The 16,235-nt window shown below is 32.4% G+C and overlaps 1 pseudogene; it reads left to right on the top strand.

Moving 5' to 3' along the window:
• Positions 1 to 2,358: 2,358 nt before the first annotated feature.
• The window catches only part of LOC100916228, a 32,058-nt pseudogene continuing 18,181 nt past the window's right edge, over positions 2,359 to 16,235 (top strand).

Genomic DNA, 16,235 nt, shown 5'->3' with positions numbered 1-16,235 from the left:
CACTAAAGTAGGCAATTCCCCAAAGTCTGTAGGTAGGAAGTTGGAAATTAGGGACAGAAAAATTGGGTAGCCAGCTTCCCCCACACATCTTCAGTTTCTAATTTCTCTCTGTGTGTGTCTTTCTCTCTTTTTGTCTCTCTGTTTCTCTCTGTGTATCTTTCTGTCTCTGTTTATCTCTCTGTCTCTCCATCTCTCCCCTCTCTCTGTCTCTGTGTCTCTCTCGCTATATATATATATATATATATATATATATATATGTCCTCTCTGTCTCTGTCTCTTTCCTTATATCTGTCTCTCTCTGTCTCTGTATCTCTCTGTCTTTATCTCTTTGTGTTTCTCTGTGTGTATATACATATATATGTATATATTTCTCATGTTTGCATACAATTCTACCCTAGAAAGCAGACTTTTTGTAAGCATTCTTCAATCCGTAGTCATGTCTAAATATCAACACCCCAAAGCATCAGATTTGATAAAACCCTGGTGACACAAGAAATACTGTCTTTCTAGTTAATGCACCTAGTTAATGCACTTCAATGCAACCCTTGCTTTAAGAAAACTTCAAGAATTATCATAGAGGTTTATCTGGGGAAAACTTGCTTTCAAAGACTGCCTTACCTATAATTCTTAAAGCCATTTTATAAAAATACTTATATTTCTTAGCAGAACATAGCTTTTGAATTTGCTTTTTAAAATATTTAAATGAGGTTTCTTGATAGATATTTATAAGGATTTCATTAACAGATTATATTTGGCACCAAGGATGATTGAGAAAACTGTTATTTCCATGACAGGTTTGGACATTAAAGCAAAGAACTACATTTTTCTGTGTTTTAAAAAATTCTATGTTACAAGAGATGGCTCCTTTGGTAGAGGAAAAGGAAAAATAATAACAATAATAATAATAACTAGCATTTATTAATATTACTTTTACCATGTAAATAGCTCTTTAAGGTTTGTAAAGCACTTTAGAAATAATCATTTTATTCTCACAATATTACCAAAAGAGAGGTGTTATTATTATATTCTTTTTTCAAGTGAGGAAACTGAAGCAGACAGAGTTAATGTAACTTGTCTAGTCATATCTAGTGTCTGAGGTTAGATTTTAACTTTCTGACTCCAGAAAGACTTCCTGGTTCTCTAACCTATGTCACCAAATTCATTATATTCAAAAATGAAATTTATATTAAAAATGAAATATAAAATAATAATGTACATTAAGAAATTATAACAAAATAGTGAAGTAGACAATGAATATATATATATATATATATATATATATATATATATATATTTATATTATTTCCTCTCATCCCCTTTATATACTCTTGACTACTCCCAGCCCTTGGATTTTCTCTCCTAGCCATGATCTCCAGGGCAGTGCCTTTGAGTCTGTTTTTGTTGTTTTCCTTCTCCTTTTTCTGCAATAAAAAAGTACCTACTCATTAGTGCCTTACTAAGGAAATGATGGAAAATCACTAATAGATTATCCTTTATAAGTAATGTGCATGCATTTTAACAGAGGCTTTCGAAGTCTTACCACAAAGGAATTCAAAATTCAAAACTTTGAAATTACTAAGTTTGAAAATTTCAGGTGCCATGGCAGAAAGTGGTAAAGGAAATGTTTTAGGACAAGTAGACTTTTCAGGGTCCCTTACATTACTTTCAAAATGTAGCTGCCTATTCTGTTTCTTAGACTTCACAATAATCTTCATTTTCATTCATTCAATATAATTAAGGACTGGCTATGTGAATGTATGAACATCCTGATATCCTTTTTACATATAACATGTAACAACTTCTTGGGCCTCCATTTTTCTCACCTATGAAATGAGATTATACAAAGTGATCACTAATGTCTTCATACAATTAGTGCAGGAAGGGTTCGTTGAGACCATCTAAATAAATCTCATTTTACAGAAGGAGACTATGGTTCATAAAATTAAGTAAATCACTCTCACACAAGTAGCAAATAACAAGGGTTGGAACTTAGGTCTTCCAAGTATAAATTCACTATGCTATTCCCATTTACCATTAAACAAATAAACCAGCCAGAAGAAATCCCACAGTATCCATCAGCATATTAGGAATAAAATCAACTTTCTGAGCAATTGCATGGCAACTTTCCTCCATTTATGCTGAAATAGGGACTCTTGCAGGAAAAGTAAGGGGGGGACCCTGAAATTCACCTTACTAAAATATACTATTTTGAAAAAGCAGCTTTTATTCCAAGATTCTCTAGCAGCCTTATCTCTATTTTTTTTTCATTTCTTTTCAAGAATTTATAGTACAGGTAAGAGCTCAGCACTTTTATCTTCAATAATTCAGATAGGTTACTGAAATTCTCTTCAGCTTAGCATGAGAATATCTGATCAGAGGGATTACATCAGTAAGGAGGAAAATGGTGACAGCTTCTGGGGCATTGAACCCAAAGTCTGCAGGTAGCAAGGATAGAGGTTCAGTTTGAGATTTCACAGAGCAGCAAACTTTTCACACAAAAGCAATGCCTGAAAAAAAATCTGAAATAAGTAATCATAAATCTAGGAATCAAAATCTGAATATAAAATATCTCTTTGGATTAAAAAGAAATCATAATATGTATGAGACAGATAGATGACATAGTGGATAGAGGCTAGACATGGAATCAGTAAGACCTAAGTTTCAAATCTAAATGAGATCTTTATTAGCTGTGTCATCCTGGATAAGTCACTTAATTTCTCTTTTGTAAAATAGATATAATAATAGCACCTCCCTTATAAAGTTGTTGCAAAGACTCAAAGGAGATACATATATGGGAGAGAAGACAAGCAAGAAAAATTTTAAAGATTCAACATGTAATTATTAAGTAAGCATAATACACAAGCTTCTTTAATAGATTCTACATATAGAGTGATGGGAAAAGCCCTCACAAATCATTGCCTTCAGGAAGCTTAAAGTTCAGTAGAGTGGTAAGATATATACACATATAGACATAATATAAATAAAAATGAGAAAATGCATGGGAGAAAGGTCAGAGAAGTATGGAACTTAAAAAAAGAAGAAAGGATTTTCCTCAAGCTGGGAAAATCAGGGAAATACTCATAGAGAAATTAGGAGATTATATGGATCTTCAAGAAGAGGATTTTAACAGGTAGAGATGACAAGGGAGTCCAGTTGGGTATTGCTAAAAACCCAACTTTCCACATTTTTTTCTTTCCTCTAATCCCATCAGGAATTCTAATCAATCATCAATAAATCAACAAGAGTAGCTAGTGGAAAGTGTGATAGATTTGAGGTGAAAGAGTCTTTCTGAGTTATCCCAGTTCTCCCACTTACTTTCAAAGTGACTTTGGACAATTTACTTAACTTTATTTTCCTCAATTATAAAGTGAAGAGACATTCTACTTCCTTCCACCTCTAAATCCATGATCCTATAAACTCAAGCACTCTTTGGGAGGAGAAAAGATTACATTTAGGCTGAAGGGACAGTTTCTAAAGGCGATCAACAACACTGGGAATCCTTTGCTGTTCATCAGCAAATCTCAAAGAAAGGCTCAACTCTAGGTAAAGAATTCTGACAAGATCTTAAAGATAGGATGCCTCTTCCTACTACAGAATCCTCATTAGCAGCTACATGTCAGCCACATTTTGCCCTCCACACATATTTCTCCAGATTTCTGGATTCATTCATGAATTTAAAACTGTAACAATTCTTAAAAGCTTTAGAATTCTACAATGTAATGATCAATCATGACTCAAGAGAGCTGATAAAAGACACTGCCTACCTCATGTCAGAAATAATGATCTAAAATACATCAAATGATAACAATATTTTTGCATAGGGGCCAGCATAGGAATTTGTTTTGCTTGACTAGGTTGATATGATACTGGGAATATTTTTTCCTCATTTTCTATTCTTTATTACTTTTCTTCCTTTCTTCTTTCTTCTTTTTTCTTTCCTCCTTTCCTCCCTCATTTTTCTGTCTTTCTTTCATCTTATTTCTGTTTTTTCTTTGAATTGCTTTCTTTCCTTCTTTCTTTCTTCAGGATCATCTCCATGCTGCCTCTATCAGCGTGAAATCAGTTATCTTTAAATTCTGGACAAAACTCAGTTTGCCCTTACTCAAGTTATTGCTCCAGATAAAAAAGACATTTGGAGGCACAAGCCCCACTTGGCAAGTCCTCCCACCAAATCATACTAAAAAGAGAACCACTATCCTCCCCATCAGCTAAGTCCACAACCTTGATGTCATCTTCACCCCTTATCTCTCAATCATCTTATATATCCAAACAATTGTCAAAACTTATCATTTCCATTTTAACAGTATCTCTCTTAGATATCCTCATCCCTTCACCCACAGAGCCACCATTCCAATTCAAGCCTGACCATTTCAGGCACTGACTATAAAAGTGTCGTCTTTATTTCTCTTCTTCAAGACTTTCTTTACTCCAATCTATGCTCCACAAAACTACTATAGTAACATTTCTAAAATATATTTAATTATGCCTTTCCTTCCCATTCAATAAACTAATGCCTCTATCACTACTAGGGTCAAATATAAACTTTTCTATTGAGTAGTTATAGTTCTTCACAGTCTGACTCTTTTCTGTATGACCTGTTTACTTATTACTTCCATCCACACCATGATTAACCTAAACTGGCTTGGTTATTACTACTTGTACATACATGATTCTTTATATCCTTCTCTATGATGTTCCTCATACCTGGGATATTTTGCCTCCTCACTTCAATATCTAAGAATTTCTGATGTCCTTCAAGATCTACAACCTATAACAAGAGTTAAGTGATTTTATAGCCAAAGAAAATTGTCAGTCAGGAATCTCCCTTTACCAATACAAATCAGTACTTTCTCCCCATGTTCTATCATGGTTTTTAATGGTGCCTTTGATGGGATAATGGGAGATTAGACTTGCTTAGGATTTCAGTCACCATGTTTCAGAACCACAATTTAAATCTAGGTCTTCCAAACTCCAAGGCTAGTTCTACATCGATTGTAATACCCTGCCCTCAATTATATATTTGTTTAAAACCACCTTTACTCCAGTTATTCATCATAATTCCATATTTTTATGTGTTATATGCTTGTACCCATCACATACTTCACTAATGATTTCTAATGTACTTTTTTCATTTCCTTTAGAGTTCTTAGCACAATTGTTTTATATTCATTCACTTCTGATAAAATTACTTGCTAAGTGTTTTAATTCATCCATATTCTATTTTTCAGCATTAATCACTTGTCTTAATCACTTAGGCTAGAGTGATTTCAATTGTACAATATGTATGTTTCTCATTTTTGTTCTCTCCTTGCTGTGAATTAATTTTCATGTTTGGGTTGAATCTAATTATACAAAGACTAAGCATTCAGAAATAAATTCCAAATAAGTAACGTGTTATTTTCATAATGGTCTTTTTAACAGAAGGTTTATTATAATCCTTGTATCTATAATATCAAATGAAATTATGTTTCCTTTTGCCTTTGTGTACACAAAAACTTTATATATATAACTTATATATGTATATTTATATATATATCATATAAGTTATATAATACATATATAACTTTATATAATTATATATATATATATATTTATATATATAACTCATATGAGTTATCCTTCCATTAGCTGCAGCATTCAAGAACCCAAATTCATAAGGTATAATCTTTGTAATATGTCATTGCAATTTTTTATCTAGTGTTATGTTCTAAGATGTTTCTAGCAATTCTCTTGATGATAGCAAAAAACCCTGGAATTACAGAGATATCCACCAATTGGGGAATGGCTGAATGAGTTGTATTGTTTGATTGTAATCGATTACTATTGCTATAAAGAATAATGAATTCAATAACTTTAGAAAAAATGTGGAAAGACTTGCATAAAACAATGAAGAATAAAATAAACAGAAACAGAACATTGTATACAGTAATAGCAATATTGGTTTAAGAACAGCTTTTAATGAACAAGTAATTTTGACCATTATAAATACTCTAACTTCTGGTCAGCCTACTCTGAAAAAAAACTTTTAAATTAAAGTACTGTATGGTATAAATTTTCTAAGTAATATTACTGCCTAGGGTATTAAAAAAAAAACCTATCATTTATGACTAGAAATTTCATATACCTTTTCCATATTTTTTATTGTTCTATAAGATGGAGTAGTAATTTCAGTCTAATAAAACTCTCTCTTTCTCTCCCTCCCTCTTTCCAAATATATATATATATATATATATATATATATATATATGTACATACTTTCATACACTTATTTGTGCCTAATGGTATCCAGGAGAAAAAAAGATATTTACATGATAATTTTGTTGTATATTTGAAAATAATAGAAAATAATACATAGTAGATTTACAGTTTTATCTTTTTTATTGTATTGTTATAGAAATGCTTGCTTTATTCCATAACTTAAATTTTTTAAATATTTTTTTAAATGACCATCTTCCATTTGTGGAAATAATTAAATAAACTCATTAAAAAGTCATCCAATTTATTTTCTTGTAGAAAATATCTAATTGAGCTATAAAATCTCTCTGTTCCATATTTCCTTAGGTGTGGAATTATAAGGCAAAATACTACAAAGAAAAGATCTAGGTCTTGAAATCAAAACACCTGGGTTTTACTATTAACTCTCTGGTTTACCATTATGTGACCGTGGGGAAATTAGTACTTTTCTCTTAACCCCATTTTCCTAATCTATAAAATGGAGGAGGACTAGAGAAAAGCTGAGGTAGCTCCCAACGCTACATCTATGATTATCTGCTTCTGAATCAAGCATTACCACAATTCTAGCAAAGACTTTAAATAGGGTTGAGTCAAGAGAACAGAGATCAAAAAAAAACAATTATTTGGCTATAAATAAATAGAAAGCTAAAAGCTGGCATTTATAAAGAGCTTTAAAGTTTGCAAATAAATAAACATATTTAATATGTTTAAAATATTCATACTTAAATATATATATATATAATCGAACTTTACCCTCACAAGCAAAAAATTATTATTATTATAATCCATTATCATTTTAAAGTTATTTTTACTTAACAGAAATTTATTTTCTGTCCTTCCCACAGCCACTACCACCTCCTATTTAAAAAGAAAGAAAGGAAAAGTTTTTAACAAGTAGAATAGCTAAGCAAAACAAATTACCATATTGGCCAGTATTATTACTTTCTACAAATGAGAAAAATGTGGACCAGGAATAGCACTGAAAGCCAGGTTTCTCCTTACTTCAAGTCCAGCATTCTTTGTACTGTACCATATTATTTTTCCTATAAATATTTATATTAATTTAGACTTCTTTTGTAAGTATTTTTGAGATGTGATTTATTGTTTGAACATTTCATTCATTCATGAAAATATGGATATTATTGTTGTTGCAATGAGCAAAAGTAGAATGTGGCATATTTCTTGTGTATGAGGAGGCTAATCACCATGAGAAACATGTATAAAGGGGATTAGAGGGAGATTGTGTGTTATCATAGATAGGCTCTGAGCTTGTATTCACAAAATAAAAAAAAAGTAAAGATGTTGTTTGTCCTTCATTCTCAAAGAAGACCAATGACCTTAGGAGGATGATATTTTGACTTGCAAGTGAACTAAATTTACATGAAAAAGAACTGCAAAATCATCAGTCTCACTATCTCCTCCAGAGTCATCTGAGTCCAGGGACAAGACATAGGTCAAGATAACTGGAGATGGCTTCTAGAGTTAAACCTTGAATGTTTTGATGGATGTCCTGGAGAGAACTAATAGAAAGATAAGAATAAGAATGAGAAGAGATGGAAGGATTAGCATCTATTCTAGTGGAAGAAGAATCCAAACCAATAAGATCCTAGATATGAATTATTAAAGATCACCTGAAGCTTCATAAAAATTAATAATTGCTAAATTAAAATTCCGTACTTTCCAACTATTCAATAAATGTTTGGTACTGATAAAACTTCTTTGTCAGAAATATCTTAGCTAGAAGTAGAAACAGCAAGAAGCAATGACATAAATTGAAATGTATGAGAAAGGATGATAGATTTGGAATATGATTAGACCTTAAAGTTCATCTAGTGCAACCAAATCATATTCTGTGTAAGGAACTGAAACACAGAGAGGAAGAATGGCTTAGACTAAGGGTATAACTTATTTAAGGTAAAAACGCAAGAATAAGATGCCTTCATTTCAAATTCAGGATCCTTTTCACACTGTCTCCAAGAAGGATGAAATTATTTTGTTTTGTTTTGTGTGGTTTTTTTATTATACAAAAATTAATTACATAAAATGGACCAGAAAAGGTGGACCCTGGTGTCTTGGGACAAAAAACAATAAAGCCTTAAGGTAAGGGGCAGAGAAGTGAGAAAGAAGTGCTCATCCAGGGAGAGAGAGACAGTATTTTATGTGTGGAAGAAATATACAAATGGTAGATTTATGTGAGGGCAGGATAGGTTCCCAGTCTAGTAAAAAAACACAAAAGTTTAGATAAAGGAACACAAACTTTTCCACCTTCATTAATTTCTAGAGCTGATCTTAAAAACAACAACTTCTCTGGTCAATGCCTGATTTGTCTTTACTAGAAGAAGGATTCATTTTAGCAGAAGAGACCAAGCATAATTCCCAGTCTGATTCTCCTTTCCTTTCCTCTCTATTCATCAGCTGACCTTTAAAGTATGAAATTTTATTTTCAATGCCAGCTGAGGATATTTAATGTGATTTTAGCGATGGATCCCCACCCAACTAAAATCTGTTTCTTTTGAATATTTCAAATAAATTTTTGACTGGAGCTGTGATTTCCTTGGTGTAGAGAACTCTCAGTAAGGAAACTTCCTCTTCCAGTGAAAATAAGTATCTGCTCTACATTTGTCTCAAAAAGCTGCCTGTGTTCACAGAGAGCTAAGTTATTTGCTTGAGTCACATAAGTCACTATCTGTCAGAGGCAGGGAATGTAACCCCTATTTTCCTGTCTCTAAAGCTGGTTATCTAAAACCCACACCCATTTTTATGCCCCTTCAACTTAATGTATCAGTTAGTCAATTAATAAAGCATTCTTTATGCATAATGTTACTACTCCATTTTTAAAGGAGCTGACATTCTTCAAAGCAAGCAGTAAGAAAGTAAAGTAAATCTAAAGATAGAGAAAGAGCTTCTAGTTGGGGGAAATGGAGAAGGCTATAGAAAGGAGGGGCCCAGGAAGCAGAAAACCAATTTCACAAACTATACAATTCTGTTAATGGCTGGCTCTACTTTACCTTCATTTGGGCAGAGATAAATGGAAAATGAATAGTTGTATATTTGTCATGCAAGTATGAAGTCAGCAAGCTTTGCTTTGCATAATTTACTAATAATTCATTTATTTAATTCCTTAACACAACTGACTTTGTATAAAGGGGTGTCATTCATCAAGGTACTACTGAACATTTCATTTTCTATTAAAATTTGTATTTTCTTTAAAACAGATTATTTCTTATATAACTATATTTGTGGGAAGGAAATTTCTAAAAGCTGCCATTTGTGATGTGATAATTAACTTAACAAACTAGAAAAGATAGACCCTTTAAGAAATAAAAGCACTTTTGAAAAGAGTAACTATTATGGTACAGCATCTGTCTTTCATCTTTTGCAATCACAAAAATATTTCATAATTGTCATTTTCTAAAAGGAAAAATACTTTCCATCAGAGGCTAATACTATTTAATTATACTACTGGATAGATCCCCAATCCTTAAAAAAAAAAAAAAAACTAATTATTTTTGAATACATGGAAGATCTGTCATTTCCTCCATGCAAGCTACTCCCTCCACCAATGCAGATCTTGGTAGATGCATCTTAAGAAGTTACCTAAGGCACAAAATGGATAAATGACCATAGATAATAAGTGGATAATAAATGCCAGAGGTGAGATATGAACTCTATGTCTTTTTGAATCCAAGCTCATCATTTTACCAATTCTGCAATACTAACTCATATTATTGTGAAAAAAGGCTGAGAAAGGAAAGGGGGCATACAGAACATATAAACAAGAACCACAAAAAGAAGAAAAACATTAAGCCTGTGGTACAGCCAGTGGTATAGCCACTTTAGACCTAAGAAATTGGCAAATGCTACAAATCAGGGTTTGATTTATTGTTCTGTTGATTGCCTAGACTTAATAAAGTGATAAAGGAAATGTTAATAGTGCAGATTAAGCCTAAAACTGTTGTTGCCATTTTCACTCAGAGAACTTGTTGTTAAACACTTACTGGCATACCTCGGGGTTCAACAAGATTTAATTCCTCATAAACTTGGGTTTCAATTATAGAAGTATTATCTTCTCTCTGAAACATTTTTACCACCTTCTAGGTAAAAAGTAAATAAATAAATAAAGCTATCTACAACTTCTGAAGTTAACTCAAATTTATATATACATATATATATATATATATATATATATATATATAATTGATTGCAGTGATAATAGACTCAGAGCAGTAATACTATTGAAACAATAAAGTATTTAAATGGAACATTTTAAAAAGTAAAAAGGAAAGAGAATCAACCTTATTTTCCTTGGAAAAGAGTTGTTTGGAGTTCTTCCTTAGAGAATTGTTTAGAGCTCAAATGCACAAATTCACAGATCCATGAAAAATTAGCATAAAATTTCAGTAGCCTGAATCTTATTATGCTAAATTCAGTAAAGAGACACATCTTTGTTTAATCAATTATCTTTCCTTTTCAACTCCCAATTTGGCTTGTTTCAATCATTATTATTTATACTGAGTTATATCTAGTTTATAAGCTTTCTACAATTAGGATATTTCACCTCACTACTCTACCAAAGACAGGACTCTCTGTGTCAGATCCAAAAACAAACAAATAAAAATAAGGACACTTTCTACTGATAATTCTCAAAAGTATTCCTTGCTTCACATTGTCATAAACTCAAGGACAACTTCCATTTTTATCATCCTCAACTATCCTTTCCATATCTCAGATATTGGGCATAGCACACCCACAATCTGGAAAACTGGTTTAAAATTTTCAGAGGGAAATGTCTATTTTTTTTCTTTTCCTTTTGTGGAGTGCTTACAGCCTCTTATTGTAAAATTTGGGTTGATATTATACAATACTGCACACATTTTATGCATTTCTGATTTTCTAAACTTTCTTTCTGTGTCACCTGCTGACCTTTGAGAGTCATCTACAGCTTCCACAAAATTCCCCAAAACTTTCCATTTAATTTCTTATGCCAAGCTATAATATATTGAAATCACAATGAGGAAAGTCATTATATCGAAGGGATAATGAATTCCTAATCCTGCAGGGAAAGCCCACATACCTCATGGAAATTGAAATTCATGTTCTTTTGAATTTTTAGACTCTAAAATTAGGTAGGCATCCTGGAAACAACAGGCAAATCTTTTAGCAATCCATCAGGAAAATTGAATCAAAGCATCAGAGAAGAGTTGTTTTACAAAGTAAAAATATGTTGTGGTCCTTATGTTCTTAAGTTTGAAATGTGTTCATTTTAAAATTAAATTCAAATCAATTCAATAAACCTTTACTAAGTGTCTACTATCTCATATCTAATGTGATAAAAATGCTGACTGTTAAATAATAATTCAACTTTAAAATTTTGGTTACTAGATAATTAGGTATATGTCCAACTCAAAAACCATCATCATTATTACCTCATGGGTTCATGAAAATCATCTCAAGCAGTAGAGGGGAGTATCTTAAGCAGTGTGAAGGGAAGGAGGTTCCATTTTAATGAAATCACAGATTTTTTTTTTGAAGTTCTGATGTATCATATACTAGATACTGTACTTGACACTATGGAAGGAAAATAAGAGTGAACAAGAGTTACTTCCTTCCTGCTTACAACATGAGGTATAAATATTTTAGACAAAATGACATCACAATTTAGAGTCTCAAAAATCAAATGAATATGATCTTATTAATGAGGAAATTACCTCTAGGAGTTTACATTTCAGCTCCTCCATTCAGCTTATCCTATGTGATTCATTCATTTTTATATAGATTTATCACAAGAGGTAAAAACCAACAATTCTGGGTGCTTTCATCAATTTCTTCTGAAATCATAAGGACAGATTTGAGAACACAAGGTCATAGATCATAGAATAATAGTGTGAGAGATACAAGGATCCTGATAAGATCTACCAGATAAACCTGTGGTTTTACAATTAAGAAGCAAAATTCTAGAGAAAGTAGTGAAATTCTAGAGAAAGTAGTGAATACCCAAGGTCACCAAACTATAGGCGACATAACCAAGATTTAACCACAATTCTCTTACTCTAATTCTGCAGTTCTTTCTTGTTATACCATTATTTGAATCTAGAACTTCCATTTTAGGATACTATGGTTAGATTCTTTTATTCAGCAATATTTCAAAAGATAAAAATCACAATCTGAATATTTCAGAACTTATCAACCTTCACAGAGTTCATTAAGTGAAAAACAAAATATTATGTGAATAATACACTCAAAGCGTTTCATGAAAATATATTAAATTCAGATGGCAGCTGAATTATGATACAGTAGGTAGGCAGTTGGACTTAGAGTTAAAAATAGATATGATTCAAATATGGACCATCACAGATAAGTAGCTAACTATATAAACTGGTCAAGTCACTTCAGATTTCTAGGCCTCAGTTTTTGTTTTTGGTTTTGGTTTTGTTTTCATCTAAAATGAGAATAATTGGATTCAATGACTTTCAAGGCTTCTTCCAGCTACATATTTATGATCCATTGAATGTTGTTTCAGTAGACTGATAAAGAAGCTGTTATAAATGCAGTCAATATAACTAAAGTAATTTTTTTAAGAACAGAATGCTTTCACATAGACATGTTTTTTTATCAACAGATATACCTGTGTTCCTTAAGCATTTAATATTGCCCATTCCAATAATCCAATTATTTGTTTCCTTTCTTTAAAAGAAAATTAGTTCCTTTTTGAAAGAAAGTTAAAAACTTATTAATACCTGAGATGAAATACATTCAATTTTGTCCTAGAAAAAAGTTTGATTTAATATAAATCTGAATTTGTCATAGTATATTTCTCTCATTATACATAGTCATTGTTTATTCAGTTCGGAGGCTGACTGCTGAAATAATGGATTAGTTGCAATGTCTGGTATTTCCAAATGCCTTTCCTCATTAAATGCCCTAGGTACAGTATATACATCACTGCCCAAGAAGCTTTTTAATACATCAGAATCCTTCATTGCTTTTACATATTCTTGTCAATGCTTGACAGTTTTATAAACTAAGTTGAGATTAGCATCTTTCTCCGGGTGCCTTTAAGCTGCAGCATCAATAGGAATGCACCAGCTAATAATGTCAGCTAGCTGATTAGCAAATGTGACAATTTCAGCATATGGGGATGTTCACATTTCCTCCCTCTCCTAAGCAGCCTTTTCCCAAATTCCTGCCTTGAAAATTTAAACCATAGAGACAGTAGCTTAATAACATATATCCCAATACTAGACATATATGTAATGAGAATGTCTAGATGTCTTATTGATTTTTATTTCTGGGACTAACAGAGTTCAAAGTCATCTATGCAATTTTGGTGTACTACTTTACCTAAGGCTGCATAGAGCCATCTGTCAAGAGGTTATTTTTCTACTGGAAAAGGAGTGCCTGGCTTTGCAATTATAGATTTTTGTCTATTTGGTTTCGTTCATGGATGGTAAGGCACTGCAGTGAACTGAAGAGAAAGAAGATGGCACGTGTGACAATGCTCATTTGTATCTATACTTGAGTCATAAACATTCATAAATCACTGGAATACCATAAGCACCAAATTGATTAATTTCACCTTAAAACCCCAATCTCCCCTATAGCTGCCTGAGGGTGATTAACTATGAAGAACATATCATTTCTGAAAAATAGAAAAAAAAAGTTGGAAACAAAATGGAGGATCAGGGATATATAAAGACAGAAGGAAGGAGAAAAGGAGGAATAAATTTAAGAGAACAGAACTTCTAACATCATCTCTTATACATGGGGACCCCTCTACTACCTACCCTCTGATAAAGTTATTCTCTGGAACCATATAATGATAGCACATAAGCTTCAACACATTTGTGTATTTTTTCTTTAGTCAATAAGAGGATAAAATTATTTCAAAACAAAGGCATTTAATGAAATGGCATTGTAATATTTGTGATGTGACACTTCTCCCATAAACCTTAGGCATATTGTCCCATAAATATTGGTACCATCAGTGAAGTGAATATGCATGGGGATCATGTTTGAGAAACCTCTATGTGAAGAACACATATACAGGAACAACTCATCCATCCCATGTTGCACATCTCCTGGGAATTGTTCCATCATAGTTTCTCTTTCCATCATATTGATTCTTGGCTTACCCTTGGGTCTTCTGGATCAGCTAAACCATCTCAGATTCAGTTTGCTAGGGTAGAGTATTTAGAAACTTACTTATCTCTTTAATCATAACTTCCTCACCCAACCATTACAAGTCAAGCCAAGTGACCTCAGGCTAATACTGATTTTCTTTCCTACCCCTTTCCTGGATTTAAATACTCCTTTTTCAGATGAGTTCTGACATTTACAAATTCTTTGCTGGTTTAGTTGCCAGTGGTTAATCCAATGAGACAAGGTCAGTCAGGATATCTCACTCATATTGGCTGTTTTTATTATCTTTTATTAGCCTGGTTGCTTTTTACCACAATTTAGCCTAACATACACATACACATACACATACACACACACACACACACACACACACACACACACCTGTTAATCTTTCCGGAACTGATTTAGGAGACAGCTTGATGGAACTGAGAAAGAGTTGATAGAGGGCTGAGCTTGGAATGGATCCTTCATTTGTTTCCACCCTTTTTTTTGCTCCTTTTCAGAAATGATATTTTCTTCATAGTTGACCACCTTCAGGTAATTATTGGAGAATTGGGGCTTTAAAGTGAAATTAATCAAATCTGGCTTCAGAAACTTACTGTATTATCATGAATAAGTCACTTAATACTTTGCCTCAGCTTCCTCATTTGTAAAATGAGCTGGAGAAAGAAATGGAAAACTACTTTAAAAAAAAAGCCAACTCTTTGCCTAGAAAACCTTATGGACAGTATTGACACAATAAGGTCTTCAGGACCATGAAAAATCAAACACAACAAAACAATAGTGATTTACTTAGTTTTGTTTATTTGTAAGAGGTTGAATAGGGAGAAACCATAATTTCATTGGCAGTCCAAAGTCCCAGTGAGAAAGCTCCCTCCATCAACTCAAATCATCACTTTCTCTGTTACAGTCTTTAGAAAGATGCTCTGATGAACATTGAGATATTAAGTGACGTGTCCAAAGTGACTCAGCATGTGCCAGAGTCTACATTTTTGTTTCTTTGATGTCTATTTTTATCTATCAAAATATGCTGCCTCTCCTGATTTTACTAGCAAGTAATAATATTGAAAATCTACAACATTCACAGTTATATGCATCCAAACCCGGAACTAATTTAACTGAACAGAAAATATTAAAGAAATAATTCCCAATATCAGTAAATATATTATATAAGGAAGCAAGATAAACATGTTAATTTATCATCGTTGTTGTTGTTTTAATGGGTGTCTTCATTTGTTTCTAATGTTTTCCAGAGTTTCTAATTTATCCACTCAGCAAATACTTCTTGAGCCTGTATTAGATATGACCCATTATGTTAGCACTGATAAAAAGAATAAATGTCCCTTGCATTCCAAGCTTACAGTCTAAATGGGAAACTAGTACATTCATATATAATACAAAGTACACGATTCAACTCATGTAAATGATAAAAATAATCTGAACTATTTCTGAACTCCTCTAAAACATTTCAGAACTGGAAGCTCTGATTAGATGGCAGAGAAGGGTGTTATCTAGATGAAGGAACTGGTATAAACACAGGCACATAGATAAGATAACAAAAAACTGATGTAGTAGAAATGGTGCTCAATCCTTCATAGAGGGCTCAGAACTTTCTAGAGAACACATTTTCTATCAGTAGCTCTTGACTCTTTGACCATCAAGCTGATTACCTAAAATCTCATCATCTTGCAGATTGAAGCAAACTTTGGTACTCGATATCTTCTCACCTTCCTCTATTGCTCTCCTTTGTGATTAAAAGACTGGATGGTAGAGCAATAAACTCTTTCCAAATCCTTTTTCAGAGGGCTCAGAACTTTTCAGATAACTACATTGTTCTCTCTTAATTTCTTTTTTTTTCTCCT

Source organism: Sarcophilus harrisii, chromosome 6 (genome assembly GCF_902635505.1).
Source record: "Sarcophilus harrisii chromosome 6, mSarHar1.11, whole genome shotgun sequence".
Classification (NCBI taxonomy): domain Eukaryota; kingdom Metazoa; phylum Chordata; class Mammalia; order Dasyuromorphia; family Dasyuridae; genus Sarcophilus; species Sarcophilus harrisii.
This window is presented reverse-complemented; position numbering and strand designations above follow the sequence as displayed.